Source organism: Chrysemys picta, chromosome 1 (assembly GCF_011386835.1).
Source record: "Chrysemys picta bellii isolate R12L10 chromosome 1, ASM1138683v2, whole genome shotgun sequence".
Taxonomy (NCBI): Eukaryota; Metazoa; Chordata; order Testudines; family Emydidae; genus Chrysemys; species Chrysemys picta.
The window spans coordinates 84,696,578-84,723,141 of record NC_088791.1 but is presented as its reverse complement, the minus strand read 5'-3'; the positions used below and the strand labels follow the sequence as shown (position 1 = coordinate 84,723,141).

General features: G+C 42.8%; 1 protein-coding gene across 5 annotated transcripts in view; it reads left to right on the top strand.

Annotated features, from left to right (window-relative positions):
* The first annotated feature begins 6,287 nt into the window (after positions 1-6,287).
* The window catches only part of CDK17 (cyclin dependent kinase 17), a 167,247-nt gene continuing 146,970 nt past the window's right edge, over positions 6,288-26,564 (top strand). The window contains exons 1-4 of one of the 5 annotated variants that reach the window (XM_065560760.1): positions 6,288-6,396; positions 7,569-7,675; positions 9,921-10,068; positions 10,147-10,278. The gene's annotated coding sequence lies outside the window, so the exon portion shown is untranslated. Of the gene's footprint in view, positions 6,397-7,568; positions 7,676-9,920; positions 10,069-10,143; positions 10,279-15,689; positions 16,128-16,317; positions 16,602-26,564 lie in introns of those variants that run through there. The other 4 variants (XM_065560754.1, XM_042859797.2, XM_005306517.5 and 1 more) reach the window with 4 other exon arrangements.

Here is a 26,564-nt window from a genome sequence, read left to right as displayed (position 1 = left end):
GTTAGGGACACCATCCCTGCCCATCCTGGCTAATAGCCATTGATGGACCTATCCTCCATGAACTTATCTAGTTCTTTTTTAAACCCTGTTATAGTCTTGGCCTTTACAACATCCTCTGGCAAGGAGTTCCACAAGTTGACTGTGCGTTGTGTGAAAATATGTTTGTTTTAAACCTGCTGCCTATTAATTTCATTTGGTGGCCCCTAGTTCTTGTGTTCTGAGAAGGAGTAAACAACACTTCCTTATTTACTTTCTCCACACCAGTCATGATTTTATAGACCTCTATCATATCCCCCCTTAGTCATCTCTTTTCTAAGCTGAAAAGTCCCAGTTTTATTAATCTCTGCTCATATGGAAGGTGTTTCATACCCCTAATCATTTTTGTGGCCCTTTTCTTGTCCTTTTCCAAGTCCAATATATCTTTTTTGACATGGGGCGACCACATCTGTATGCAGTATTCAAGATGTGGGCATACCATGGATTTTTATAGCGGTAATATGATATTTTCTGTCTTATCTATTCCTTTCTTAATGATTCCCAACATTCTGTTCATTTTTTTTGAATACCACAGCACACTGAATGGGTGGATGTTTTCAGAGAACTATCCACAATGACTCCAAGATCTCTTTCTTGCATGGTAACAGCTAACTTAGACCCCATCATTTCATATGTATAGTTGGGATTATGTTTTCCAGTGGGCATTACTTTGCATTTATCAACATTGAATTTCATCTGCCATTTTGTTGCCTAATCACCCAGTTTTGTGAGATCCTTTTGTAACTCTTCACAGTCTGCCTGGGACTTAACTATCTTTAGTAGTTTTGTATTTATCTGCAAATTTTGCCACCCCACTGTTTACTCCTTTTCCCATATAATTTATGAATATGTTGAATAGGACTGGTCCCAGTACAGACCCCTGTGGGAGACCACTATTTACCTCTCTCCATTCTGAAAACTGACCATTTATTCCTACCCTTTGTTTCCTATCTTTTAACCAATTACCTATCCATGAGAGAACGTTTCCTCTTATCCCATGACTGCTTAATTTGCTTAAGAGCCTTTGGTGAGGGACCTTGTGAAAGGCTTTCTGAAAATCTAAATAAACTATATCCACTGGATCCCCCTTGTCCACATGCTTGTTGACCCCCGCAAAGAATTCTAGTAGATTGGTGAGGCATGATTTCCCTGTTGACTATTCCCCCAAAATTATGTTCATCTATGTGTCTGACAATTTTGTTCTTTACTATAGTTTCAACCAGTTTGCCTGGTACTGAAGTCAGGCTTACTGGCCTGTAATTGCTGGGGTCACCTCGGGAGCCCTTTTTAAATATTGGCATCACATTAGCTATCCTCCAGTCATTTGGTACAGAAGCTGATAGGTTACAGACGACAGTTAATAATCCTGCAATTTCACATTTGAGTTCCTTCAGAACTCTTGGGTGAATACCATCTGGTCCTGGTGACTTATTACTGTTTAGTTTATCAATTTGTTCCAAAACCTCCTCTAATGACACCTCAATCTTGGACAGTATCAAAGATCTGTCACCTAAAAAGAATGGCTCAGGTTTGGGAATCTCCCTCACATCCTCAGCTGTGAAGACTGATGCAAAGAATTATTTTAGTTTCTCTGCAATGGCCTTATCATCCTTGAGTGCTCCTTTAGAATCTCAATTGTCTAGTAGCCCCACTGGTTGTTTAGCAGGCTTCCTGCTTCTGATGTACTTAAAAAAAATTTTTGCTATTATTTTTTGAGTCTTTGGCTAGCTGTTCTTCAAATTCTTTTTTGGCCTTCCTAATTATATTTTTACACTTCAATGTCACTTTCATCAATGTCAGTGACATTCTCTTGAAAGAAACCATGGATTAAATGGGCACAGAAATTATTAGGGCCCTACCAAATTCATGGTCCATTTTGGTACATTTCACGGTTTCAGATATTTAAATCTGAAATGTCACAATGTTGTAACTCTGGGGGTCCCAACCCAAAAGGGGATTGTGCGGAGTGGTTTCCAGATGACTTCAGTGGGGAATGTGGTATTGTCACTCTTACTTCTGTGCTGCTGCTGGCAGCAGCTGTGCCTTCAGAGCTGGACTCCCAGATAGCAGCCGCAGAGCTTCCTGCAGCCAGAAGAGGTTCCTGGAGGTGGGTCTGACCTGGTCCTGGGAGTGGCCCGTGCAAGAAAAGAGGAAGTCCCATCCCTCCTCAGCCCAGCCAGGTTTAGCTGCTGGAGCCTGGTGCAAGGTAGGAGCCCCTGGCTGGGGCACCCCCAGCCAGGCCCCTCCCCAACTCTGAGCCCAACACTTGGGGGCTAAAGGGGCTGCCTGTGATCACGGTGTCCCCTGCCCGTCCACTGCACACTGGGCAGTTGCCCACATCACACACCCATAAGGCCGGCCCTGCCTCCCACAAAAAGCGATGATCCCCCTTCCATACCATGCCACCCTCACTTCTGTGTTGCTGTTGGCAGTGGCGTTGCCTTCAGAGCTGGGCACCCTGCCAGCAGCTGCCACTCTACACTCTTCAGCCGCCCAGCTCTGAACACAGCACAGAAGTAAAGGTGGCAATACCTCGAACCCCCTACAATATCCAGATTTCACGGGGGAGAGCAGATTTCATGGCCCGTGACACATTTTTCACAGCCTTGAATTTGGTAGGATCCTAGAAATGACCTATATCTCACCCCTAGAGGAAGTTCATTCAGAAAGTGTTCAGGCATGTTGCAAGGCAGCTGCTTATACTGTAGACAGAGAACTATAGTCTATAGGGTTGTCAATCCAGGACCTTTAACAAACACAACAGTTTTTTTTAAAAGGTAGCATATACAGCTGTACCGTATATCACAGCCCCCTTCACTCTATTCTTGGTATGTTACTAAGATACAGCTGTTTCTATGGAGAATCTGTCTGCAGGCAACCTAAACAGTTCTAATGAAACATGAGAAAAAAGATTTGGAACAAAAACATTGAATTAGAATGCAAGTGATATGAAAGCTTGCTAATATAGAATCTTCAGTAATACTTCCCTTTCTTATCCCTCTTTATTCAATTTATCTGGTTATTTCTATTGTATTCTTCTTCTTTAATTTTCATTGGAATCTTAAATTCTGTATTTTCTATAAATTGTTTTAAATTCGTTTCTATACTGTAAATTACATAAGTAGCTAGGAGCAAAACCTTTAATTTGTTACTTTACAAAGTATCAATAGAATGTTTGATTTTAAAAGCTATATATAATTACATGTACAGCATGTGTGTTATGAATATCTCCATGACCATTGAGAATTCCACAGTTGCATAAAATATGAAGTGAACAACAGAGCTTAAAGAGGAGAACAGTAAATGGTAGCGTACAAATAAATACATTAAACAAAACCCTGCATTTAATTTTATTATACTTTTGTGGCAGCAGCTGGAATCTACAACTGACAAGTAACGGGTATGTAGGGATTGGTGGCATTTCTGCTTCTTTCTTGTTTTTAGGTCTAGTTACCTTATATTGTGCAAAACCAGAATTTGAAAAATACTGTGCTTGATTTAAAAAAACTGATTAGTTGATCAATCAACAATTTGGCAAAGCTAACTAGAAAAAAGTTGTACACAAAAAAGAGATCATGGAAGAATTCTACAGATACCCAGATTGGAATTTATGTGGGTGAATGTTTCCTAACATCTGTAACAATGATCTGTTCAAGATGTACTTTATTATTTATACTAGGTCAGGTTCATAAGTATTCTGTATATTCCAACTTAGTTTAATCAACTATCTTCTGTTGCTAGTAATATGTAATTACTACACGGTCTCATCAGCTGGCTTTTAGACGTGTTTCACTAACAATAATTTTGGGAAGGGACAGAATATTTTGTTAGAGCTTGATCTTTCCCATTTGAAGTCAATGGAAAACAGGATCTGGCTCTTTTTGAGTAGATCAGACAGTGCAAACAGAGTTGCACACTTCAAATGTTCAAAATAATGAGTCAGACTCCCAAAAATCATGATTAGCTTAAAACACAGGGAATTTTAAAACAGAATAGTGTGGGTGGATGCAGGGGGTTGTTTTAATTTACCTTCTGTTTTTGAGTCTTTAGGGGAAAGCCAACCCACTCCCAAAGAGTGTGTGATCATTTCAGGTTCAAAATTCAACCTCCTTGTTGGCTGCTCAGAGGGGGCCTTCCTTTCCCTTCTCCTAACCCTGCTGAGGGAAGCCGCCATCTGTCTCCTTCCTCTATCACTATCATGTGTGTCTCTCTCTCTTTTTACCCCACCCACATTCTCTCTTTTTTACTTCTCCCCACTCACATTCTCCTCCATGCCCCCTAAGTCTTCTGTGCTCAGCTCAACCTGAACACTCACCTATCCCCACAATTTCACTTTCTCTTGACAGTATCCTATCCCTCAGATTCTTTCCCACTGCTATTCCCCTTTATTCCCATCTCCTCCTGCACCACTTCTCTCCTTCTGCTCCCCACTTTCCTCTGCAACAAACTTCTCTCCTCCCTATATTTCCATAGCCCCTTAGTTTTCTCCTATCCCAATTGTTGCCCTGAATACTCTGAGCCTCCCTTCTGCAACCTACATTCCCCTACACCCACCTCATTCTCTTTCCTGCTCCCTATACTTTTCTGCACTAGCTCATTCTCCCTCCAACAAACCCTGCACAGTCTTCCCTCCTTCCTGTACCCATCTTCTTCTGACTCCACCTGTCCCAGCACCCTTTCAATTTCTTCCTGGTTCTCTTCAGCCTCTCTCCTGCTCTCTACATTACCCAATAGCCTTCATCCTTTCTTCTGCTCCCCACATTCCCCTGTCTACTCATAGTTTCCCGTCTAGCCTCATAATCATAAAATGGCAGCCATCTTTCCTCAAGGCAACCGTCTAATTGTGAACAATGGAAGTTAGTGAACAGACTTACTTTCAGATGCAAAGACTGTAGGTAGCCATCTTGACTGAGGGCAGTTTTATTTCAGCCCCATTAAAAGTAATGAAAGATGGTAACCATTTTGAATAAGGGAAAATCTACAAGTTTATTGCCAACAGTTGAGATAATAGGAAACTTGAAAAAAATCCACAAAATATTGTGAGAGTTGGCCACTATGCAACTAGTTTTGGAAGCCTAACTTGTAGCATTTCTAATTGATTCAGAAAGTAGACTGTAATTTTGCATGAAATTATTACCTTGTGAAGAAGGAAAAAAGATACAGCTTCTGTGCGAGATACCCAATGTTTGGGTCTCATATTCCTCCCAGGGCACTCATGTCCCACTCTCCTGCATGCAAAAAAAGATAAATGAAGGAGGAACATCAGTCTCTTTCCCCCTTCCATTTAATCTTCCTATTCTATACTATCCCACACAGTTGCTGAAAAGGAAAAGCAGAAACAGGGCAGGATTTCTTAGCTGTAGCCTCAACAGAAAAGAAATAAAGGGAATGTTTTACACAGTTACCAGTTTGCCCACTGTGGCAGAAATAGCTCCTCTTCCCTCCATCTTCCTCACTGATCTCACTCCCACCAAACTCAGTGGAAAGACTATTGATTTAAATGGGGGACTAGATTGGGCTCTACAAAAGATAGGAAGAAATGAAGCATCTCAGAGCTGGAACTTGTTTCCTTCAACTGCAAGAGTCCCTCTATTCCCCTTCCCCACCACCATCCCCAAAAAACTTTGAGGAAAAAAAACATGAGTTCAGATCTAGTTGCAAAAACTGGTTATAACAAAAAATTCACTCCCTCTGCTGAAAAGATATAGAATAGCCAATATCTGAGCAAAACAAGTCCAATAACATAACAAATAAGATGATTATGCAGCACATTCTCAATCTTATATTTGTAAAGTGATTTGTAAAGTTACTTAAGTGGGAACTTGAAGAGTAAATAATGTAAAAAAATAACAACAAGTACAGAGGAGAGTGGACATAGAAGGAAAAATGGTAAAAAAAAAAAAAAAAAGTGGATAAACTGAGGTGTTGGGGAGAGAGGTGATAGTACATTCATTCCATCTACCAAGGGCTAAGACCTATTGGGAATTTGCCCCAATTCCAGTAATTGATGGGTGGCTAGACAACTGTAGCTGCACTGTTGCAAAGCCTTGTAGACAAGGAAAGCTACAATTTGCATTTTTGGAGCTTATTCCCGCATGACATTACAAATAGTTTCCCTTGTCTACATTTGAGCATCAGTGCAAATATACCAGTGGTTAATCATCAGTTGCTGAAGTCTGGGCAAATTACTAGTGGAGATAAGGCCCCTGTCATGACTGGGGCTTAGGCAATCAGAGTTGCTCATCAGAGGAGTGATGCCAGAGGTCAGAGTCAGAGTCAGCTGATAAGACAAGGGTCAGAAATCAGGGGCAGGGATCAGGAGCAAGGAAGGAAGGCAAGAACCGGGAAAGCAGGAATCAGGTAAGAAGGCAGAGTCCAATAAAGCAGACACCCAAAAATTCACCTAGCTGCACAGACCATTTCCTGTGCCTCCTTCTAGCTTAAATAGCCCAGCCAGACCAATTGATGAACCTAGTGCTCCTCCAATCAGGACTCCTGTAAGCAGTGCCTCTGATGGAGCTAGGGTTGCATTAGCCATTCAGCTCACCAGTTACTAACCAGCTACTAGATTGGGGTGGGCAAACTTTTTGGCCCAAGGGCCACATCTGGGTGGGGAAATTGTATGCAGGGCCATGAATGTAGGGCTGGGACAGGACGTTGGGGGTGTGGGAAGGAGTGTGGGGTGTGGGCGGGGGTGCACTGTCCAGGAAGGGGCTCAGGGCAAAGGGTTGGGGTTCAGGAGGGGTGCAGGGTGCAGGAGGGAGCTCAGGCAGGGGGTTGGGTGCAGGAGGGGGCTCAGGCCAGGGGGTTGGGGTGCAGGAGGGGTGCAGCATATTGCTATTTCCTGCTATTCATTCAAAGAAGAAGATGGTCCTAATTTCTCAATGAGGTAAAAGAATCCTTTAGAAGATTATCCTTTTTACACACGAGATTTGCAAATCAAACTTTGAATTGAGCCCAAGAAACCGAAAAAAAAAAATACTTTATGTGAATAAAGGCATGCTATGAGAAAGTAAGAAATTAACTACATTTGAGTATTTTAAATTGATTACATTTTTTGCATAGGTGGAAGATTATCATTATAGAAAGGTGTGTTCTACAGAACTGTATATAAATAGCTCTTACTGAGAGCAGAACAATAGCTGTTTTTTCTATCACAAAGCAGAAATACAATTAGTTAGAGGATATTGCATTCTTTAAACATTGTTGGCATCTAGGAAAAAGAACTGCAATTTAAAACACATAATATTGTATTTAGAAATCACTTCCCTTTACTTACCTGCCAAGACTTTCAGTCTTTGCCCTGCAATTGGGCACATCACTTACACTAAAGAACAATGCTTTCCTACATTGTTAGATGTTTGTGAGGTCATTAGTTCCTGCTGTTGAAACACAGAATCCTGAACTTGACAGGAAAGTAATTGCTTTTCATATACTGTATATTGTTTTAAAATATATATGTATTTGTTATGTTTAAATCCACCTATATATTTATTTTACTGGTTTGAGATCCATATCTGTTATTTTTACAGACAAACACTAATAATATCCTACTGCTGTATAAAGGCTGAGGAAGAGCCAAGACATTTCTATTCAAAGCAGGAAACATTGGTCCCATGACTGCTCTTGTCCTATTCCTGTATGTATATTATACCTAATGGCTGATGTAGATTTCATCATTTTTTCCAGAGGCAGCTTCTACCAGCATCTATGTACTGCATTCTGTTTGTTTTAGAGAACAGACCTATTGTGTGCACCAGACACTCAGAGAACACAGTGTCTGTAAAACTAGTGTTTTTTTAAATTAATGGTCAACTGTACAGAAATATGATTGATGGCCACATATTCCATTTAACTTAATAATAAAGCAACTCAAGTAATATAGGTACACTAAAAAGAAAACAAATCTCCTGACATGAATTAATCAAAAACTGCTCCCGACTTCTTTCCTTTTTTCAGTGTCTTGCTTTCTTTCCTCTGTCTTTTTCATAAGTGTCGAATGCTTAATAATAACTACTCAGGGATTTTGTGAAGAAGCATTTCTGATTATCTCCTATACTCACAACAGACCAGGGTGCTGGAACAATTTGTATAATGGAGGTGCTGAGAGCCATTGAACCAAATTGTGAACCCTGTATATGATGGAAACCACCTCAAGCCAGGGGTTGTGGCAGCACCCCTAGTTCCAGCAACAGACCGTCAAAAACAATTCACAGGAATAATAAATTTAAATGATTATTCAGAAGCTGTTAAAGTCCTGCTAAAATCATAACTTTAATTCAATGTGAGGAAAGGTTGGAGTGTCAAAGTTAAGACTGCACAATTAGAAAAGGTATCTACTTTAATTATACATATCTTGCCTTTTGACAGTTTGTATTGCTGATTTCAGCCAAACCTACATTTTAATTTAAGAAAGCAAGTGTCCCAGGGTAGCTGCTCCCTGTAACTGAAGTGGGTCCAGCTCTCCTATGCCAGGACAGGTGTGCCCATTTGGCCAATTAAGAAAGTTGGGCAGCACTTGGCGGTCAAAGCACAAGTGTGTTCTAAACAGACTGACTAAAGGTCTTCACACAATTGAGAGGAGAAATTGTCCCTTTTCCATGGTACTTCTGTGATACCAAAGAAGTAGTTACTCACCTTGTGCAGTAACGATGGTTCTTCGAGATGTGTGTCCCTATGGGTGCTCTACTGTAGGTGTGTCTGTGCCTTTGCGCTGCTGATTGAAGAACTTCGCTAGCAGTGTCAGTTGGGCCTGCATATGCGCTGTCTCTCCACGTTCTGTGCCATGAGGCTAGCCAGCACACATGGGCTAACCATCTTCAGTTCCTTCTCTACCGTAGAGTCATAAGTGAGAACTCCAAAGTAGAGGGAGGAGGGCAGGTAGTGAAGCATTCATAGGCACACACATCTCAAAAAACCATTGTTACTGCACAAGGTAACTTCTTCTTTGAGTAGTGTCCCTATGGTTGCCCTGGTGTAGATGACTTCCAAGCAGTACTCCTTGAGACTTTGGAATCAGGTTAGTCACAAATTATAGTACTGTGGCGCCAAAGATGGCATCAAAAGCAGAGTCCCCAGTGATCGCACCTTCATGTTCTGTGAAGGTGTTGATGCCCATGTCACCGCTCTGCAGATCTCTGAGAAGGGGACATCCTTAAAGAAGGCGACAGTTGAGAAGATCGAGCTCATGGAATATGTACAGATCGAGTCTGGAGGGGTCATGTTTCAAATTTTATAGCACTGTCTGATGCAAGTCAAGACCCACTTGGAGAGTCTTTGGGCTGATATCGCTGAGCCCTTAGACCTTTTTGCCATAGAGAGGAATAGTCTAGGGGACTTCCTGAAGGCTTTTGTCCTATTGAGCTAGAATGCAAGGACTCTTCTAACGTCTAAGGTAGTAGTATGGTCTCCCTATTGTCTCGGTGAGGCTTGGAGTAGAAGGTGGGAAGGGGAATAGACTGATTCATGTAAAATGAGGAGGTCACTTTAGGGATGGACCTTGGATGCAGTCTGAGTGTAACCTTATCTGGGAAGAACACAGTGTATGGGGGATGCGCCAACAGAGCTGCTGTTTTCCCTATTTTTCTAGCTGAGGTAATTGCTATCAGAAAACCTGTTTTCATCTACAGGTATGCTAGTGAACAGGTGACCATAGGTTCAAAGGAGGGCCTGGTCAGCCCCTTCAGCACTAGGGAGCAGGAAGCCAAGGTTGAAGGAAGAGGTTTGTTATTCCCATAAGGAACTTTTTAGTGGTTGGGTGCAAGAGTACTGAGTACCCCTCTACAGGTTAGTGAAATGCCATGATAGCTTCTAGGTGGGCCCTGAGAGAGCTCAGGGATAACCCCGATTTGTGCAGTAGAATCTCCTGTGCTTCCTTTGAGCAGGAGCTCTCTAGGTGCTGGAACCATGTAGGATTCATGCTTTGAGGCGGAGGATCCCCAGGTTGGGATGCGTGGTACGCCCTTTGTCCTGAGAGAGACAGTGTGGAGTGGCCAGAATGGAGATCAGTGGGCACATCGTGAGCTGCATCAGGTAAGGATACCAGGTCTGTCTAGGCCACGTAAGAGCAATCAAAATTACATAAGTTCCATCCCTCTTTATCTTTAGTAGGACCCTCAGCAGAAGAAGAAATGGAGGGAAGGCATAAAGAAGGCCTTTGTCCCATGGGAGGAGGAGAGCATTGCCCAGAGAGTGCTGTCCGATCCACACCCTGGGACAGTTTCATGGACACTTCTTGTTCTGGTAAGTGGCGAACAGATCTGTGGACGGTGTTCCCCACCATGTGATCAAGTTGTGAAGTACTGATGGGTGCATCTCCCACTCATGGTCATGTGGGAATGTGCGACTGAGCTTGTCCGCAATCGAGTTTTGCGTGCCCAGGGAGTAAGCTGCAAGCAAGGTGAGGTTATGAGAGATGAAGCAATTCCATAGTCTCGTCGCTTGCATGCATAGGGACGGTGATCTGGCCCTTCCCTTGACAGCTGATATAATACATGCAGGCTCTGTTGTCTGTTAGGATTTTGGTATGTGATCCTGTTATGGGAGGAAATGAGCACAGGCATTCCCGACTGCTCTGAATTCGAGGAAACTGATGTGCAGGGATATCTCTGCGGTTGAACATTTGCCTTAGGAGACTATTTAAATGCATTTAAAGGCATTGCACTACGAGGGATGTGTCGGTGGTAAGGAGTGACGAAGGTGACTCCTGTGAAAGGGGATCCCTTGCACTGGTTGGGTTCTTCCACCAGTCCAGGGAGTTCTTGATCCTGGTTGGTAGTGTCAGGAGTTTGCCCAGACTCTGTCTGTTCGGTCTGTAAACCGAATTGAACCACGTCTGTAGGCATCGCATGTGAAGTCTGGCGTGCAGAATCACCGCCATGCTTGCTGCCATATGTCCCAGGAGTTGGAGGCAGATTCTGGCTGGCACTTGAGGGATGTATTGAGCTGTGTTTATAAGTGAGACCAGGGATAGAAACCTGTCTTGAAGTAGGAGGCTTTGGCCTGTAGCACATCTAGGTCGACCCCTATGAATTCCAGGCATTGCATTGGTGTGAGGGTTGACTTCTGGGAATAGATCTGTAGGCCAAGTTCTGTGAACAAGCATATCGTGGCCTTGGTGGCTTGACGAGCCTCTTGAAGTGATCAGAGTCTGAGGAAACAATTGTCCTTTTAAGTGTAGATCATTATCCCTTATGATCGTAGGTGAGTGGCCACCACTGAGAGAACTTTGGAAAATACTTTTGGGGCCGCTGAAAGTCCGAAGCGGGGGACTCTGTATTGATAGTGGTTGTGCCCCAGAGTGAACCTGAGAAAATGTCTGAGAGTTGGTAGTACTGAAATGTGAAAGTAGGTGTCTTGTAAGTCGAGGGCCAAAAACCTGTCTCCCTGTTCCAATGATGGAATGATCATTGATAAGGTGACCATATTGAGGCATGGGTGCCAGATGATCTTGGTGCCAAGGACACAGAGTGAAATGGTGATCGCTTTCGGTGATCCCTGGGTTCGCTGAGGAGACTTTTTGCTCTCTTTTTCAATTAATGAGAGGAGTCTCCGGACCATTTCTTTTGACCCATTATCCTTCGAAGTCAAAGGTTGAGAGGAAGACTCATGCCCGCTAAAGAGCTGGAGTTGGAGAGCTGCATTCATAAAGATGATTTTCTGGTGGCACTCTCTGTTCTTGAGGGATCTTGGTCAGAGCTGCTGGCAGAGGGAACACTTTTGTTGGAAAAACAACAAGGAGTCCAGTGGCACCTTAAAGACTATGGATGCACTGAGGGTACTTGTCCATGACCGGATCACTTCACTGCAAGTGAGACACTTCTTGAAGTCCGGAGAGCCGGGCATACCCTTGTCTGGGTATGCCCACCCCCAACAGGCATCAGCACAAGAACAAAATCTATCTTTCTGTCTAGGCATGGCCAAATAAACAGTCAGAAGAAAGCAAAAAGATTTCCAAAGAAGCTAAAATTTAACAAATGAAAGAGTTAACAATCCGCTAACAAACAGCTAAAGGCTCTGTCTCTAGCCCAGGGTGGTAGAGAAGGAACTGAGGACGGTTAGCTCATATGCACTGGCTAGCCTTGTGGCGCAGCACAAGGAAAGACAGCGCATGTGTAGGCCCAACGGACACTGCTACCGAAGGTCTCCGATCAGCTGCGCAGGGACGCAGACATAGCTACAGTCCATAGGGACACTACTCAAAGAAGAAACTTGTCTTCAGTTCCTGACAGAGTACCAGCTACACATGGCTCAGTCAGGTGATCTAAATACTTCAGCTGCTAAAAGTCTACCATGGTGAAATCTTAGCCCCACTGAAGTCAAAGGCAAAACTACCATTGGTTCAATGGGATTAATTTCACACTCTGGCTCTAGCACTTGATGGTTCCCAGGCCCCTTCTGCCCAGCTTTCTTCAAATGCCCCACTCCTCTCAGGCCCCCAGATGCCCAGACTCTGTAATCAAGCCCCCCCCCCCCCAACTGCCTTAAATGCCACAGAATTTCTCCTTTTGGCCACCTATCACTCTCCAAGGAAGGAGGGAAATAGTACCAGCAGATTCACTTCATTGCCCTCTGCTGACCCATCACACTTGCTCATTTTTCAGCTTCTTCTCTCTTATACCATCATTTCCCTACTTTTCCAGTCACAATATATTTCAAGGGTAGACAAAAATGTGTATAAAACAAAACAGGACCCTCCTCCCTCAGAATGTTTTAAAATATTTGCAGCCTTTAAATAAATAGCACAATCTTTCTGCTCTCACACACCTCTTTGTGAAACACTGTTTAGTTGAATACTATTTATTCAATTTGTTTATCGTTGGGTAGTCCAACAGAGAAGATTTCTTATAAAACATTTATACAGTGCAAGTACATTTACATGATAATTTACAACTATACTAACATTCCCTGCCCAGAAGAGTTTACAAATTGAATAAGATAAAATAAACACTGGTCACCATGCTACTATTCAGAGGTTAGGAGATCCAGCAAGAACAGCTTCAGGTGGTTCCTGAGTCTTGAAAGAGTCTGATGAAAGAAGTGCCAAGAAGTGTCAAAGCTTCACTGTCTGCCTTCAGAGTTATTAAAAATCCCATTAGTTTTGCAACAGTAAAGGTGTTATCCTGGTGTCTTGGACAAATGTCAAATTGGCAGTCACATTTTGCCTCCATCAATTCCCTCTGCCCTTCCAAATTGGATGATATTCTTCTTTGTGCCCTAAGCTACTGTGCATTATACCTCAGATTACAGTACTGCATTAATGTGCAAAGTGAATCCTATGTGTCCTGTAAGAGGTGATCCAACTCCTGCACTCCTTATTTAGGCAAATGCAACTTATTTCCTTTTGTTGGGGTCCAGATTCTCTACTATGTTCTGGCTCCTTTGTGGTGCCTAAAAGGTGCAAAGAGAATGCAAAGCAGCCAAGTCTGGCCACCTGAGAATTCCTCTGGAGTGGGGGAGCTCTCAGTTGGCACATAACCTTGGTACCCAGCTTCTATGCTACTCCACCCCTCACTTGGCCCTTTTAGGTGGAGGGACTGTCCAGAGTATGCTGCATTCTGTGGCTATTCTCAGCTGTCATATGGTCCCTCAGGAACTGCAGCCAGCTAGCATAAATTAGAACAAATCTTAGGTTACTCCAGTCTATACCAGGGCACAAAGTAGCACACATCCACCATAAGAATCAAGGAACCATAAACAGTTTCCTGGTTTTTCTCCATCCACACCTACACTGAGCAGAAGCTCGATGAAGCAAAGAATCTGGGCCTATGTTTCACCTCAGTAAGGAGTACAGGATTTGGCCTAGTACAGTCATTTACTAAAGTCTGTAAAATGCAAGTGGATCCATTTTGATGAAAGGTGCTGTGTTATTTGCACTGAACTTTGGCCAATAAATAAGGAAAAACAAGCAAACCGACAACAGGAATCAATATTTGTCCAAAAAAAAACCCAACAAAAAAAGGCAATGAGCCCTGAGTTACATCAGTGCAGTGGGTACATGTCCTGGTACTTGCATTTCAAATACTTTTTTATTTGTACTTCACTGATCTTTTCAGACCATCAAGAAATCACTAAAATGAAGTGAGATCTGGTCGTTTCATGATACTTCCCTTCCTGTATGGTAGAAATGTAAAAAATATGAATCAGTGGGGAAGAATATAGAGCCTGCAGTGCTACTTCCTGGCCCTTACTAATCTTCAGAGGGTGGTAGGAGCAGAGGGTTACAAAAGAAATTCAGGGACAGAATGGACTGACTGGGAGAAGTGGGGAACTGGAAACAGCCATTGAAAAGAAGAAATGGGGTAGAAATTGTGAGAGAAAGGGATAGTTCAGTGGTTTGAGCATTGGCCCCCTAAACCTAGGGTTGTGAGTTTAATCCTTGAGGGGGCCACTTAGGAATCTGGGGCAAAATCAGTCCTGCTAGTGAAGGCACGGGGCTGGACTCGATGACCTTTCAGGGTCCCTTTCAGCTCTATGAGATAGGTATATCCTCAGACAGAAGTATTTCCAGTAGCAAACATTAATTTTTTTTTGATTCAGGTAAACAGGCTGAATCAGAAAATGCTCACACTGTTCACACACTTACATCCTGTTAAAATGTCACTTAAAGAGCTACTTAGACCTTCCGGACTTGTGCATTACTCAGCATGGTGGCCAGCATAGACCGCATTGCCTGTGCAGTGTGTCTGGAGGCAGAACTACGTGGCTGGCGGAACCTTGGGAGCTCGATGCAGCTCCATCTCCTGGGTATAATCTGTGTTTGGGAGGAAGCTCCCTCTTCTAGGAAGGACGTGTGGAGGGACCTTTTGGAGAGGGGGGGATGCTCCTTTTTGTAGGAAGAGTGTATGTTCCTTGGGAGGGGGGAGCTCTCTCTGCTGGCATGTGTGTAAAGGGGATGTTCTGAAAGAGGAGGTCAGCATCCTCACCTGGTTGTGTGTGTGTGTGTGTGGGGGGGGAGATATTTTGGAAAAAAGGTGGGGACTTCTCTTCCATATGTTTTTGGGGGAATGTCTTGAAGGGAGCAGCACTTCTCCTGGGTAGGATGGGATAGGGGAAGGGTTGCTTTTTTGGGTATAGCCCTCTCTTCTTCACATTGGGTGGGATGTGTGTAGGGGAGATATTTTGGGGGAGCAGCTCTCTATCTGCTAAAAGATGTGCATGTTTTTGGAAGCAGGGGTAGACCCTCTCTCCGCTATGTGTGTGTGAGGGGGGTATGGTGTTTAGGAGGGGTGGTGTGTGTGGGAGCTTGGAGCGGGGAAGCACTTTTCTAGGATGTGCGGGGGGATGTTTGAAGGGGAAACCCCTTTCCAGGAGGGGTGTGCGTGTAGGGAAGGCTCTATCTGTGGGGGATGCGTGCGTGGGGGGATGATGTGGGGGGGAGGAAGCCCCTTTCCAGGGTGTGTATGTGGGGGGGAGCCCCTTTCCGGGGGGATGTGTGCATGTGAGGGGAGGGTTGTGGGGAGACACGGGGGAAGCCCCTTTCCCTGGCGGGGGGGACCTTGTGTCCGGGCTGGGCGGGTTACACTTGCAGGTTTACAGCAGTAGCTGGAGCTGGCGGCTCGGCGCTCCCGGGGCCGGACGGGCTCTGCAGTGGCCGCCGCAGACACTAGGTGTCGCCCTGGCCCCGCTCTCCCTCGGCCCCTCCTGGGCTCCGGCTGCGCTGTCTGCGAGCGAGTCGCTGGAAGAGGCAGAAGCGCCGCGCCGCAGCCGAGTGAGTCCCTGGCAGCCAGCCTCGCCCCGCAGCAGCGCGTCCCCAGCCCGCCCGTCCGCCAGCACCGCGCCCCCGCTCGCAGCTCCCACCGGTGGCGAGCGACTCCCTGCCGAGGGCCGGCCTACGGGGTGCTCGGGGGCGGCCGCCGGAGCGGGGTCGGGAGCCGCGGAGGCGGCGGCAGCGGCTCGGGGAGCAGCCATGTTGGAGAGGGGAGTAAAGTGACTCTCGGCTGGGAAGGGAAGCCGCCTGGGCGGAGGAAGCGGCTCTCGGGGCGGCGGAGCGAGGGGGCTCGGCTCCTGGAGGCGGCCGCGGCTGCCGCGCTTAGGAGGGGGAGGAACCGCCCCCTCCCCCGCTCCGGACCAGCGGAGACCCGGCACGGCTGGTGAGTTGGGGCTGCCCGTTGTCTCCTCTCCCCGGGGTGGGGGTCCCGCTCCCGGGGCTGAGCCGGGCCCGGCCCGAGGAAGGGGGCAGCCTTGGCCCTGGGTGGGGTAAAACTGGGCCCAGAGGGAGGGGAAGGGGGCTGGGCCTGGGACGGGCGAGGGGCTGTCAGAGCAGCGCCGGGGGTGACCGGGTGCCTACGTGGCTCTGCCCCCCGGCCGTGACCCCGTGGGGCGGCGGGGCTGTCAGGGCCGCTCTGGGGGCGGGACAGGGTCGGGGTTACCGCCGCGGAGCCCCCGGCCCCTCCTGCGTTTCCGGGATGTGACTGCAGCAGGCAAGCGGCAGCCCCGCGGGGTAACACAAATAGGTCCCGGCGGCGGCCCCGCGGCTCCCTGAAGGCGATGCGAAGACACTGACTAGGGCAGCAAGGACGCGGCGGGATCCTACCCCGTTGTGTGCGGGGCGTGGGGAGGGAAGGGTGAGTCCTGGTGCTGCTGCTAACCATTTTGAAACATTGAAGGCACAAGCAAGTTAGGCCTGAAGGAAAAGTTGATTGTTGCCGTGAATGCCTCGTTCAGTGTCGCTGATGTGAATTTTATGCCTAAGCTCTCTCTCCTTCCCCCCATGAAAGATGTTTCTCACCTTGACAGCTCTTCTCCTCCAGCCCCCACACATATGACACATGCACTTACATTGCAGGGTTTTTTCTCCTCCTCCTCATTTTTTCCTTGACTAAACAGTGTTTTTGCCCTAAGCTTTGGGAAGGGTTTCCAAATGATAGGATATATGAACACTTATTGACCCTGAACGGCTGTGAATTCCCTCTCTTCCTCCCCTTCCTCTCTGGGGTTTGTAATATCGTAAATGCAACCTGCGCAAAATAGCTCTTCTCCCACAAGAAAGGGGGAAACTACTTGGCATGAATCACATTATATTTTGTGGAAAGTCATCACACTTTATATAATAGAATTCACAGAAATGGATTAGCTGCTTCTCAAACAGTATTTTGCTGGCCTTGATCCCTTTTATCTCTCCTCTCTGCAACAATTTTGGTTGCTGTAGAGAATTTAAAAGTTGCTTTGAATTTGGTACTGTCCTTGGCACCTTGTTTATGACAGTTAACAATATTGCTAGTGTTGTGAGGAAAATCAGGCAGAGGCATATCATAGCCCAGGCCAAATAATTCCTTTCAGAAACTCTGCATGCTTTCTCCCCCTGCCCCCACTTTATTCAAGGGTACAAGGTAACCCCCCCCACACACACACACACACCTACCTTGTAGTCACTCAGATTTGGATTATGTGTTGGGGCGATAAATGTTCATGTAACTTTTTTAATTTATTTATTTTTAATTGCATTCATTTGAGTTGGAGAGCTACTTGCCCTGAAATGGGAGGTTAAGAGCTTGGATGCTTTGGGGCAGATTAAAGCATTTATGGAAACTGGGACTTGGTACTAAATTTGGATTTATTTTATATAAATATAGTTCAGAAAGTAAAGTAGATGATCTGGCATTGTATGCATTTAAAATATTAGATAATTTGAGATGTGCTTTATTGAAATCCCATGTTCTGACTTTGTGACACATCTGCATACTTTTGTTAATGACTGGAGACAAAACTATGTTTTGCCTAATTAACATTAAAATACCAAATATAATTAGATATTGAACTAAGTCTCTAAAAATACTTTTGTATTTTTACTTGAAAGGACAATGTAATATATAGAAGTAGTTACCACATTAAGCTGGTAAAAGGTCATTAAACTTTCAGACCCCAAAACATACTTTTTATTTTGGTGTAACTGTTTAAATAGCATTGTTTTTTACAGGACAGACTGTAGATTATCAGATCTTCAATAAGGAGAACATGATATTTAGGTCCCTATCCTGCAAGCTGTTCTCCACACATGAGAACCTATCCCTGCAGAAAGCCCCACAGTAGTCAGTGGGGCTCTACTTGGGTACGGAGACTCCTCCACATGGAGCAGCTTGCAGAACTGGACAAAATCATGAGTAGAAAGTGAAGGGTTGTTTCATCTCTTCTATGGGTGGAGAATGTAGTGTCTTCGCTGACCTTTTATTATGTAAAACACTAGAGATAGTCTCTTTGCTAGTAATAATTCTGGAGAATTCCATTTATAACAGTTGAGAACAAAATTGCTTTGTTTTCTCAACCATCCTTGCTTTAATTTCTCCATAAATCTTATGTGGAAGCAACTCTGTTTTTCTCCGACAATTATGAGTCTGAATAAACATGATTGCTGGTTAGTCTGATTATTAAGAGTTAATATTCTGTGTGATTATATTGATGAACAGTGGCACTTTTAGAGTAGAATTGTGCAGAATTTTTTTAAGTTGATTATCAGAATTTAAATCCTGCTCATTTCTTAAATTACTGTCTGCTGCTGAAAGGAAAAACTAGGCTTTTAGTGTAGTGTTTTATTTTATTCACATCTGTTTCAATTAGTCTTAATAAAACTAGGTTCAGTATAGTGTATTTAAACAGTCCAGTCTGAAAAGTGCACCTTTCTTTTCATGATGGAAAAATAAAGGATTTATTCAGAGAATGGTAACCTGGAGAAGGATTCAATGAATTCACTTTATTAATCTCTGTTACACAAATGCTTTTTTTTTTCTTGTTTTCCCTTTTTGGTGAGAACATTAGAAACCAGGGGAATTTCACATACTTTTCAGCTTTTACTCAAGAACAGCTAAACAACTCTTTTAAAAAGCACATAGCTAATATCTTCTGCACTGAATTTTTAGTTCAAATGCAGTTTTAAAAATGCACAATATTAGGTCCCAAACCCAGGATTTATCATGGAAATATTGTTCCTAGCTTAAACATTGTGGTAAACATGGTAAACATTGTGTTTGTGCTATAAATCATTAAAAATGTTTATTTTCATTTGTCCTAACTATAATTCTCTGTCCTCTTCTCCATGTCAGATAACTTTCTTGACACGTGTTAATGAAGGGTGAGATGACACTTAAGTGTTTCTGTTAAAGCCCCTAGGGTTTATAAATATATTGTAAAAACATTGCTCTACTTAAAAACATGGTATAAAATGCATTTGGCCAAGAAGTTCCAGGAACTTAATGAAATATGTCTGTGCTTCCTAGCTGCTGCTTGCCTGTGGGGTGAGCTTTGATGCCCCATTGGCCAAAACTTCACATTTACACTTGAAACTAAATAATCCTCTGTACTTAAATCAATACACATCTGTCATCTTGACTAAACTGCCTGAATAATAGCTCTAGCAGATGTTAGTTTCCTCCTCTCTTGTGAAGGGAGGTGATAACTTCAAAGCTCAGTTGAAACTACTTAAATAAGAAAACTTCTAGACAATAATCTAAGCCCCAAAACATTCTTTGGTTGTGATATTTAACCATTGATGTTGACTCTTGCAATGTGGGGGGAAAGGCCATAATTAAACTCAGCTTGCCAATTCAGTGCACAAGCATATTTATACTTCCACTTAACTTTATTGGAAAGCGTTACTATTATTGGAGTGAAGTGTGAAGTCATACAAGAATACAGTTGCATTTTTAGAACTAGGACCAGACAGAGTAGTAGATATTTATAGAGTTTACGGCCAGAAGAGTCCACTAGATCATCTAGTCTGACCTGCTGTATGTCACAGGCGATCGACGCCACCCAGCATCCGCACACTAAACCCAACAACCAACATTAGACGAAAGTATTATAGGCCACAGGAGACTAAACTGTTATGTGCCACAGGCAGTGAATAGGACATATCGAGGTGCACTGATGCTCTTAATCAGTCTGGAAGCATAACTGTGTTGTTCATATGGAATTATGGAAACTAGAGATGGAAAAGACCAATTAAGTCATTTAATCATCCACCTGCCAATGTAGAATTATTTTCCTTGGAGATGATTTAGTACTTAGATCCTGTCAGTATTGGAGAACGAACCATACCAATACAAAATTCTCTGCTATATTTAGGTGTTTGAGTTCTAACACAATTTTTTTAATTGATTAGAAAATTTGGTTCAGTATGGAATAGTATATTAACATAGGTCTTGAAAAGTAACAAAGGAGCTTGGAGGAACTGATCTGAGGAAAGTTTAGAAACTCCGTGGATGGCTTGGTCAGGCAACACCTGGGCATGAGACAGGGAAAGATAAGGAGAGATAATTGTCTACCTACCATAATCTGAAAAGTAAAAATACCAATTATGAATGGGAGTATAATTGGGCATAATGGAATGAAATTATGCAAGGGAAAACTTGATTAAAATTAGGAAAGTTTCTAAATAAAAATATTTTGGTGGTTTTCTAAAAAACATAACTATGCCTCAGCATGGGTCTTTGTGTTCTAACTTCTTTTCTGCCAATGTGGATAAAAAAAACATTGTACTATAATCATGTTGGGGGGACAGGCTGGTCTTGAAGAAGGTCTTAATCTGTTGTTTTTTAGAAAGATGTTTGGCTTTATCATTTATGAAACAGTTTTTTTGGTTTTTGTTTTACAAGAGAAATACAAAAGCTAATGCAACGAACAGAACAGTTAAATACAATTCTGATGATGATGATAAAGGAATGCTAGCATACAAGCCCTATTGCTTTATGCTTTTAGTTTTTCCTTTTTCTACTGTAAGCAGGCCTTAATGGATGTTGCAATTAGGAATTTTTCTTATGTTCTCCCTTCTTTTGTTTTACTTTTAATCCATTGCTTGCAGTTATACTCCTGCACGCACTCCATGTTGGTGTTTTCAAATACTGGTAGAACAGTTACCATCTCTCATCACCTTCCCCTCACACAGCTGATGTATGGTTGTTATAAACACATGTAGGCCCTGATCCTGGATTTACATATGTTCTTAATGTCAATGAGAATAACCACATGCTTAAAGTTAAGTATGTGCATAACTGTGTTTGCAAAATCATGACCTTTTGCTTCTCAGGAGTATTATAGATTAGGGAAATTTGCAGTGTCTCATTACACTGAAGTCGTTACAACACTGCAAATTTCCATAATCTAAATAGCGTTTCTTCAGAAACTAATTTCTTCAAGCATTTTGTTGCTCTTCTCTGAATTCTGTTTGATTTTTCTGATATCGAGGTGCCCTCATCTGTTTGTGTTTTATTTAGCTTTAAACCCCAAACATGTCTATTCAATAATCTTTAGGAACCTTAACAACTAATCATAGACTGGAAGGGACCTCGAGAGGTCCAGTCCCCTGCACTCAAGGCAGGACTAAGTATTATCTAGACCATCCCTGACAGGTGTTTGTCTAACCTGCTCATAAAAATCCCCAATGATGGAGATTCCACAACCTCCATAGGCAATTTATTCCAGTGCTTAACCACTCTGCCAGTTAGGAAGTTTTTCCTGATGTCCAACCCTAACGGCCCTTGCTGCAATTTAAGCCCATTGCTTCTTGTCCTATCCTCAGAGGTTAAGAAGAACAACTTTTCTCCCTCCTCCGTGTAACAACCTTTTATTTACTGGAAAACTGTTATCATGTCCCCTCTCAGTCTTCTCATCTCCAGACTAAACAAACCCAGTTTTTTCAATCTTCCCTCATAAGTCATGTTTTCTAGACCTTTAATCATTTTTGTTGCTCTTCTCTGGACTTTCTCCAATTTGTCCACATCTTTCCTGTGGCGCCCAGAACTGGACACAATACTTCAGTTGAGGCCTAATCAGCATGGAGTAGAGCAGAAGAATTACTTCTTTTGTCTTGCTTATAATACTCCTGCTAATACATCCCAGAATGAGGTTTCCTTTTTTTGCAACAGCGTTACACTGTTGACTCATATTTAGCTTGTGATCCACTATGACCCCCCCAGATCCCTTTCCGCAGTACTCCTTCCTAGGCAGTCATTTCCCATTTTGTATGTGTGCAACTGATTGTTCCTTCCTAAGTGGAGTACTTTGCATTTGTCCTTATTGAATTTCATCCTATTTACTTCAGACCATTTCTCCAGTTTGTCCAGATCACTTTAGTTTAATCCTGTCCTCCAAATCACTTGCAACCCCTCCCATCTTGGTATTGTCCGCAAACTTTATAAGTGTACTCTTTATACCAGAATCTAAATCATTGATGAAGACATTGAACAGAACAGAACCCAGAACCGATCCCTGCGGGACCCCACTCGTTATGCCCTTCCAGCATGACTGTGAACCACTGATAATTACTCTCTGGGAACTATTTTCCAACCAGTTATGCACCCACCTTATAGTAGCTCTATCTAGGTTGTATTTCCCTAGTTTGTTTACGAGAAGGTCGTGCGAGACAGTATCAAAAGCCTTACTAAAGTCAAGCTATACCACATCTACCACTCCCCCCCATCCACAAGACTTGTTAACCTGATAGCTTTCTTTGACAGGATGGTTTGACATGATTTGTTCTTGACAAATCCATGCTGACTGCTATTTATCACCTTATTATCTTCTAGGTGTTTGAAAATTGATTGCGTAATTATTTGCTCCATTATCTTTCTGGGTATAGAAGTTAAGATGACTGGTCTGTAATTCCCCGGGTTGTCCTTATTTCCCTTTTTTATAGATGGGCACTATATTTGCCCTTTTCCAGTCTTCTAGAATGTCTGCCGTCTTCCATGACTTTTCAAAGATAATTGCTAATGGCTCAGATATCTCCTCAGACAGTTCCTTGAGTATTCCAGGATGCATTTCATCAGGCCCTGGTGATTTGAAGACATCTAACTTGTCTAAGTAATTTTTGACTTGTTCTTTCCCTATTTTAGACTCTGATCCTACCTCTTTTTCACTGGCGTTCACTATGTTAGACATCCAATTGCCACCAACCTTCTTCATGAAAATGGAAACAAAGAAGTCATTAAACACCTCTGCCATTTCCACATTTTCTATTATTATCTTCCCCCCTCATTGAATAACGGGCCTACTCTGCCCTGAAGTACACTGTAATGAAGTGTACGATAATGGGTTGCCAGGTTGGTGTCTGCTACAGAATACCAAATCACACTAAGGAACAGGATGACCAACTCATAACCATCTGTGTGTAACATGTAAGGAAAAAGTTGCCATATTATGGGGGATTTCAATCTGAATGACATATGTTGAAGGTGTCCTCATATTGCCAATACTAAATCATCCTTGGAATTTCTAAGAAGTATAGATGACAGTTTTCTAACTTAAAAAATGTTGTATCCAACACAGGGGAATTGTATGTTAGACCTAATTCTGACTGATAAAGAAGAATTGATCACAGAGCTAAAAGTTAGTGGTTGCTTAGGTGCAAGTGATCATGATTTGATTACATTTGTTATATATAAACACAATCAAGTCCAAACCAGTCACATATATACTTAATGCTTTAAAGATGCTAATATCACAAAGCTGAAAACAACTATGAATAAAATCAAGTGGGAGAAAGAACTTAAACAGAAAAATGTGAATGATAATTGGGCACAGTTTAAGAACATTTTACCAGAGTCCCAAAAAGCCACAATTGAGAGAGAAGGCTACACTAGTTAAAAAAGCAGCCTGGTTTAGGGGAGAAATGAAGGCAGCTATATAAAAGCAAATATAAATAAAGGAACGTTGATAGCAGTGAATATTAATTAGAGGATAGGAACTGAAGAAAATGGATTAGGGAAGCAAAAACACACAAGGTCCTGGAAGAAAATAAAAACTCATTACTGACCAAATTTACAGATGTCACAGAGATGGGGGTATTGTAAATAATGAAAAGGACAAGTCACTGATCCAGATAAATGATCCAGATTGCCTTGTAAGCTGGGCACAAACAAACAATATGTTTTGCATTATGGCCAAAATGTAAAGTAATACATATAGATCCAGAAATTGGACGCCATACTTAACGGGTGTGATCCTTGGATGTATACACAGGAATATGGATTAATAGTAGAGAGGTTAAATTCATATGCATTTGACAGTGATCAGAACCAGCTACAGAATTCCAGTAGCGGTCAGGAGTCCACAATTCAAAAAGAATGTTGAAAAATTGTAGATACTTCAGAGAATGATTAAAGGATTGGAAAAATGACTGATAATGAACGATCTAATGAACTCAGGCTATTTATTTTATCAAAAAGAAGGTTAACGGGTGATTTATCTCTGTAAGTACCGAAATGGGGAATAATAATTTGATAATAGAGGGATCTTCAGTCTATCAGAAAAGATATGATAAGATCCAGTGTCTGGAAGTGGAAGCTAGACAAATTTAAATTAAAAATAAGGTGCAACTTTTTAACAGTGAGGGTAATTAACCATTGGAACAATTTACTAAGGGTTATGGGTGGATTCTCAATCACTGGAAAATTGTTAATGAAGATTGGATTTAAAAAAAAAAATATGGTCTAGTTCAAACCGCAATGAAATGAGGGAAATCCTATGGCCTATATTATGCAGAAGGTCAGGTTAGATTGTGGTCCCTTCTGGTCTTTATAATCTGTAGAAAAATAACATTCCTACCAAGAAGCATAAAATACTTGTTTTCTGGCCTCTCATCAACTCAGCATCTAGTAAATCAAAGCAACAGTAAAACCCCTTTCACCTTCTCCTTTGGTAACATACCTTCAACATTATCCCCTCCCCCAGCCTGCTTCCCCCCTCTACCACCACCCCAAATTCTGTTAAGTGGCTTTTATAGCATGCCTGGAAAGTTATCACATTTGTGTTATTTTGGATGAAAGGAGAGAATAAGTTCTAGGGTGGGCTCTTACAAAGAATACCCACCTATCTTAACTGCTGTTTTGCTATGCCTTAGAGAGGCCTATTCTCTCTCTGGTCTGTGATGGGATACTGCTTCTGCGGTCAAAATTGTATTGGCTTTTTTTGTATGGCATCACATTACAAGATCACATCTAAATTGCTATCCACATTACTATCATTAATTTCCAATTAATTCCCTCCCATGATTCTTTTTTCCCCTCTTACATGTTAAATAGCACTTTTTCATGTTGAATTTTATTTTATTTCCTGCTCAAATTTCTAACCTCTGGAAGTCCTTTTGCATACTTTCTCTGTCCACACTTGAATTAAGAGTTATTGAACACATTATTATGTTAATTTACATCAATGTTTTTGTAAGCAGGGAGGGATTCCAGCCCAGCTTCAAAACAAATGCATATAAGCTAAATAGAGTCAGAATTTACTCACTAAGGAATAACCCCTGATCTTAGTGGGAGAGAGCAGAAAATGACATCCTCCCTTCCTAAGACAGGCACCTGATATGGGCTGGGGACAAACAATCCTTCTACCCAAAAAGGTGCCTGCACTGCTTTTGGGTAGGAATGGAAGTAAGTTAGTGAAGTGGGGACAGAAGGGGATTTCTGCAGCCTGTAGAATCCAAGGGGTAGATCCTCGGTATACATTTGTCATGGTTTCTTTAAAGTCAGTTGAAGATTGCTACAGTTCAGCACAACTGCATCTGTATTTCCCTTCAGTGGTTTAGCAAAGGCACACTCTCTCATCTTCCAGCTTCCTAGCCATTGCTGAGTGGAGATCTGTGTGTGTCTCCCTTCAGACTGGTATTTCCAGGCCGCACAATTCTCTGCCTTCCCTGTGTAATCCCAGCACAGAGAGGTTGCTCAGGGACACCTGCTTGCTTTCTCTTCAGAGATGGTTAACAGGTGTAATTGCTACAGTTATAAGGTACTACACACCACTTTCTACACGAGCCTACTTAATCATTACAGAGAAAACAAATAAAAAATAAGAAATAACCTACACACATGCTAATAAGTTTACCAGAATTAACCCCAACCCTTACATGAATTGTGTCAGGAGCAGTCTTTCAACTCCCCACCCAAGAGGATTCCTTTGTGGTCACAAGTTCATCACAGCTCTAGCTCAGAACAAGCACTCAGTCCTTCCAGCCCTACCCTAAGGATTGGGGGCCCTCAGTGGACCAGGGATCCTGTTAGTTTGCTGTAGGGTGACCAGATGGGATGAAGAAAATATTGGGACACTTGGAGTGGGGGGGGGGGGGGGGAGGAGTCTCACCGGCGGAGGGAAAAAAAAAAGTGGAGTCCTGCCGGCGGAGCAAAAAAAAAACCCAGTGCGAAATATTGGGACAAACGTTGGTCAGGATGCGGGACAAACGCCTAAATATCGGGACAGTCCCGATAAAATCCATCCTAGTTTGCTTGATCAGGAAAAAGGCCATGAGCTAGTTTAAAACCAGGCTATTTAGCCAAAACCCTTTCTTTGTCTTTTGGTCTCAGGAGAATTCAGTTTGATCTAGTATATGCATACCTGTGTGTGTGTGTGTGTGTGTGTGTGTGTGTGTCTTCAAAGGATGGATCATTTAGGAAATACGTTAGCATCCCCACTCCCTACTAGAGAAGGAACATAAAATGCCACAACTCATACACGATTACTTTTTTAATGCAATGTAACCCAAAGGTGTTAACCCTAAGTCAGTAAGGTTTAACTTAATTCAGTGAAGTTCATTCAGTATA